Raw genomic sequence first — 5,922 nt, forward strand, 5'->3', positions numbered from 1 at the left:
GCACTGTGCCATCAGAGTTAAGTAATTTTCTTCTGTTTCTGAGCTACAGCTGGTTAATTTTTTACATTAGAAGCACTTAAAGCGGATGGTGCATAGAAACCAGCTTTTAAAAACATTATATGAAAGATGCCTGCTGTTGTAAGATAAATTTAAGAACACCATTGACTTAAGAAAAGTACCGTGCTGCCTTTCAGACTAATTTAAAACTTGAGTTGCAGCCATTTTTAGCTTTAACAAAATCGATAAGACCGTCTGCTGTGTTAGCCATTGCCCATTTTAATCTTTGAAGTTGTTTTGGCAGTCAGTAGGAAAAGATCCCAACATCTGGGAGGCTGAGGTCAACCCTGAATATCCCTTAGGATTTCAGTGGGATTTTCATATTGCTGCAGTCTTGAACAATCAGGTCCTAAATCAGTCACAAGTACATTAACTAGAACAGGGCAATAAGCTGGCATTTGGCTCTAGTTTATGTTTGAAATGATGCTCACTTCAAAAGCATTTGCATGACTAGATGGAAACGGTAAATTTGTTGATGATGATGTGAAATGGACTGAGGTGTTCAATAAATATTTTTGTTCTGAATTTGGAAACAAGAATCATGCACTGATGTCATGAGGACAATGCACTTTCCATCCCATTAGTAACCAAGGAGGCTATTAAACAGCATTACTAGAGATAAACAGTATTACCTTAACAGGTCCAGACAACTCACAACTCACAACTGAAACTCATCCTCACAACTGAAATGAATTGTCTCAGGAGATCTCTAACGCACTACCAGTTAATCTTCTATGAAAATGTTTTAGAGGACTGGAGAAATGCTGCATTTTTGGTAAATAATGAAAAAAATATAAAAAAAAATCACTAGGGTAATGTAAGTAATTCTAAGCCAGTCAGCTTAGCAATGCTGGGCAAAGTAATGAAATGCTAGTATAGAAGTCAGCAAATAAAGAATGTCAGTGAAATAATCAATAAGATTTACAGGGAAAAGGTCTTGTGAAAGAAACCTGATTTTCTCTTTACCTTAAATTATTGGTTTGGTTGATAACAGATACTAAAAAGACGTAAGATATTTGCCTTTTGTAGATCACTTGATTGTTTGCAGTACTATCATAAATTACCACAATAACTAATAACACTCAAGTACCAGATAAGTGAATTAAGAACTGACGAACTGGCAAGTCTTAAGTAAAATACAGACTTTGGTGAGGACTCAGCAAGAAACAGAGGGTCCTGATACTGCAGCCAATATCGCCTTGCTGCTTTTTCTAAGGTGAGTGGTTTGTGCACTTTGTGTAAAACTGACTCCAATTAAGAAATGGGGATGTCACGGTTTGCAGGCATGCCAGCTGGAGCTGGTTTTGTACCACTGCCTCCTCTGCAACTGGCTATGAAAATTCATGATCATGTAACTGAGCTGCAGCTGGTCCTTCCACATTCCCAAAGTCCAGAGCATGTGCAGTGTAGCAGGTCAGCCCTGGGCCCTCTCTCCCAGAAGGGAGAGTGGAAGAAGGGACAAGTGATGTTCAGACATAGAAGAAAGTTGATCTGAATGACTCCACTTAGGCACCTGTCCAGAGTCCCACATCCCCCTCTGGCCCTCTCAGATCAGGAGATCACCTGCTGGGTGGAGATGGGCCCTTTCCTCTCATGCACTGCTCCTGAAAGCCTCCCAGTCCTGTGTGCCATGGTCCAGCTTCATGGACATACTGGAGCACAAGAGACTCAGCATTTGGGATTCTGGTTTTCAGTTACCAAAGCAGTCATGCTGGGAGTATTTAGCACAGCTGAGCAGTTTGTGTGTGCTCTGATGGCTTTTGCTAGACAGTGTAAAAGTAAAAAGCCAAGAAGTAAATGTGGAGATTTTAACATACATAAACAGCAAGATGGAACATCCCTGAGAACTTACATGTTAAATTCCTCTTCTGGAGAAAAAGAAGGGCAGGAGAGGTTTTGTAGGAATAGATCTCTCAAAATCTATTTATGTTAGCAGAGGGTCTGACCACGTGCATTTATTCTGCTCTGTGTAATTACTGCTTTTGCCTCCTGGTAATTGTTTTACTATCCATGAAGGATTAAAAAGCCATTAACCTGGAAGAGAAAAAGAAAAAAGCAGGGACATGTGAGAAAGACTTTGAACAACAAATTCATTCACCAGTTAGAAACAAAGGTGCATGTTAAGAAGATTAATTAACAAAAAGTCTGTCTCAAGGCAACTTCTGCTTACTACTAATGGATACCATGAAAAGTCATAAATTCACTGCTCCCAACAAGAGGATTTGCTGACTGCTGTGTGGGACTGCACCTTCCTGTTCCTTTGCAATGGAAATGTAAGGGATGGACAGAAAAGCCCCTCATTCAAGCAAAGGGGTAAACTCCTGCTGACTAAAGCAAGGCAAGTTTTTACACTCTGTGTCCTTGTCTGTCAGGGACACATATCCCCCCTGCTCAGGGAAAGGTTTAAACTGCAGCCTTTGCTATTCGAAGGGAAACTTAAAGCTCTTGACCTAAAATTAGCCCTGCCAGCTGCGTGTCGGGCAGCACACCAGCTTTTTCTTTGCTCTTGATGTGGGGCAGGAATGTCCAGACTACAAAGGTCTCCGATGCCCTGGGGACCTGCTCCCATTGCGGGCAGACACGCACAGGGAGAGCAGGGGGGAGATGGCGTGTGATGAGCAAGAGACCCAAGAGCTCACCATGCTCTGGGAAGCTAGAGCTTCCCTGGGAGTGGCTGTACCCGTCAGGCAAGGGGCCATGTACGCAGCAGTGCCTCTGGCCACAGCTAAAGTAAATTCCTGGAGTAAATGCAAAAATACCCACTACCTTTGGCATGGCCCAGCTGCCAGCTATTCACAGCCCAGGGGCTTCCTGAGGCACGTGTGGTTTCCCTCTGCTAAACAGCCTTCTGCCCAGCCTCTCCCTGAACTCAGGATAACTTTTATCCTTTGCAATATAATATTGCACTAAAGAGATGGAACACTGGCCATGTTTTGCCTTCCTTTACCAGGCTACAGTGGGCTCCCCAGTATCAGTGGAGGCAGAGTGGATTTAGGACACTCATATTCTAAAGGTTCAGTGGATTTGAAGGCTGTTATATATCAGCTTGCACTGAGTTTTCCTTCAGGTCTTCATACAGTCACTATGATTTTTTGGCTCTAAGCACTAGTGATTCACCTGAATTGAGTCATGCACAAGGCAATGCGGCTCTGGAAGGCTTCCCACTGCAATTGCTGTGCTCAGCAAGTCCATGAGGTGAGTACAAAGGATCTTGCAACTGCTAAGCCTTCTAGGGAAAAGGAGAGGCTTAAAAGAAGTTGAGCAGTCACCTGCACTGATCACAACCATAGAGTTTATAAATCAAGTTTAGCTCCTTTGCTGGAGAAAAGCAGCTTCTGGATATCTAAGACTTGAAGGGAGTGGCATAGATAGAAGATTAGGTTTGGGGGCCAGTGCTGCATGTTGGGAAGGTAGGATGGATTTCCACAAAAATGTCAGAAGCCAAGGAGCCAGAGAATAATAGAGGAGTGACTCCAGAGCCCACCCTCCTGCAGCAGGCATAGGGCAAATAACATAGGCTGGAGGGATGGGTAAACCCCGGTTAGAAAGGTGGAAGACAGAGATACCAAGAAGGCAGCAGAAGCAGCACCACTCAATATCTAAGGAGAAAACTGGCAGTCAGTGCTGCAGGTGACATTACTACTTAAAACAGAGAGTTGAAGGAAATACAGCATTCACCAGCACCTGGGGTCCAATGCCCATTTCGACTGGCAGCTAAACTGCTGCTCTTTTCAGTAAGGAGTGATAGAACATAGCAGGGTATTACAAGACTATACAAGAGATTGGATAAATAACTCCAGCAAAACCTCCCCTCACCACTGTTACGCAGCAGCTCTAATATCTTGATCAAGTATTAGGAAGAGGCTTTCTACTCACCAAATGACACATCATTTGGCCCTATCTGTGTCTATTCATGATACACATTTTTTAAATGCTTCTACTATCCATACTGTCGTACTGAAGCCACTGCCAGTTTGAACAGAATGCTACCTGTGTGCTATCAAGGTAGGATTGCAATAGGTTACACAGAGGATACAGGATCAGAGCAGTGCAGGAGGTAAGCAATTGCAAGTCCATGGGTGAATACTCACACACGCACTCCCAATGCACAGAACCACCCCAGCTGCAGATGGGAGGTCGTCAGTCCACAAAACTCGGCAACCTGCAATTCAGGTAGCATCCTGAACAGGCAAAATCCAGAGTGGCCTTGGTGACATGAACATTTCTGGTTTGATTTTCAAGATCTGTGCTGCTTTAACCTGTTTATCTTCTGTTTAGTTCTCTGACCTGATTAAATCACAAGTCAACCAAAGAAGTAAGCTCAAAATTATGGTGCATGCCCAGCAGTTCTCTTTAAGGTATTATAATAGAATACTTCCAGTTGGAAAGAATCTACAATGATTATCTAGTCCAACTGCAATATTTGCCTATAAAAAGCTGTGCATGTTCTCTCCAGAGTCACCTGCCTTGCCCAGTAGATACTCCCAGTACTTCCTTGTAGATTAGGCTTTACTCAGTTAGTTGTAGTTTTATATTCTCTTACTTGCAGTTTCATTACAAGAAGAGTTTATTTTAAAACTTGACATGCCAAGCACATGACTTAGATTGAATTTACTTAAGTTCTTTGATGCCAGTGAAGATGGCTTTCTGGGAAATCCTGCTTTATTGTGGCTTGAAATGGTGTAAAAGTCGACAGGGACCTGAAGCCTGAGGTGTAAGGACTGGGCCATATTCAGTTGCTCTGGGTTCATCCACATGCTCTTTCACTCCTTCATAATCAGAGGATCATGGAAGCCTTTTGAGGAAGAGCTTCACTGTGAGCGTGATTGACCATTGGAATAGAGTGTCCAGAGAGCCTGTGGAGTCTCCTTCCCTGGAGATATTCAAGAGCCATCTACACGCAGTCCTGAGCAGTGTGCTTTAGGTTTTAGCAGGCAATGAGCCTGCTTGAGCCGAGAGGGTGGACTAGTTCACCCCCAGTGGTTCCTTTCAACCTCAACCATTCTGTGATTTAGGTTGGAAAAGACCCTTAAGGTCAGAGCCTGCTCTGAAGACTCAGGCAATGAGAAATGGAAGGCAAGGGAGCATAGGTGGCAACTTGGCCTTCTCCATTTGATTATATGTCAGTGTCTGACTGAGGAAGGTGGGTCAAGTGTGGAAGAGAGGCAGCCATGAAGACCAAGCTCCTGCCACATCTCACTGTATTGGTGAAACACAGCACATTGCTGGAGTTTCTGAAGAGAGTGAGTTGCCAGCATTTCTTTTCCCTTCTAGTCTGTCTTAGAAGTAACTGAAAAGAAACTTGGATTCAATTCTGGGCTTGAGGCAAAGAGAGGATAGAGGGGGTTAACCCAAATGACTATGCCTTAAAACAAATATTACTAAGTGAAAATGGGTTTATGAGAGGAAGTTAGCAATAGCACTGCCAACCTCACCTGTAAAAGGTATTATGTCAACTTGTGGTTTCAGTCCTCTCTGAGATATGTAATAGGCTGCGAACTTGTTCTTTTGTTATTTGATCAGATCAAGAGATACTGATAAATAGGAAATCGTTTGGAGAGTGTCTAAATGAAATAAGGGACTTTAGGACTCCCTCATATAGTGGACTCTCAAAGTTCCTGCTTATGCTGTGATTCCTTCAGCTGTTTCAACACTAATTTCGTACGGTGCAGCACATGAATACCACCACGATTGGCTTTAAATACAAATACATAAATATTTGTATATACTAGTGTGCTTAGTTGAAAGGAAATCTCAACTGTAAAGAACCTTTGAGAATGTGAATTCTCTTTTTTTTTTTTTTTTGAAAGCTAAATAAACTTGCTCTAATGCAGCCCACCAGTATAAGGCTGGCTTACCCCTGCC

General features: G+C 42.9%; 1 long non-coding RNA gene across 1 annotated transcript; it reads right to left on the reverse strand.

Moving 5' to 3' along the window:
* Nucleotides 1-730: 730 nt before the first annotated feature.
* Nucleotides 731-3,405, reverse strand: LOC130602839 (uncharacterized). The gene is made up of 3 exons (XR_008972991.1): nt 3,175-3,405; nt 1,910-2,091; nt 731-821 (listed from the first exon to the last, which is right to left on the reverse strand). It is a non-coding gene; the product is annotated as an uncharacterized LOC130602839 (long non-coding RNA).
* Nucleotides 3,406-5,922: the final 2,517 nt, after the last annotated feature.

Source organism: Pezoporus wallicus, unplaced genomic scaffold (genome assembly GCF_028554395.1).
Source record: "Pezoporus wallicus isolate ANWC-B61680 ecotype Strahan unplaced genomic scaffold, APGP_CSIRO_Pwel_v1 scaffold_2146, whole genome shotgun sequence".
NCBI lineage: Eukaryota > Metazoa > Chordata > Aves > Psittaciformes > Psittacidae > Pezoporus > Pezoporus wallicus.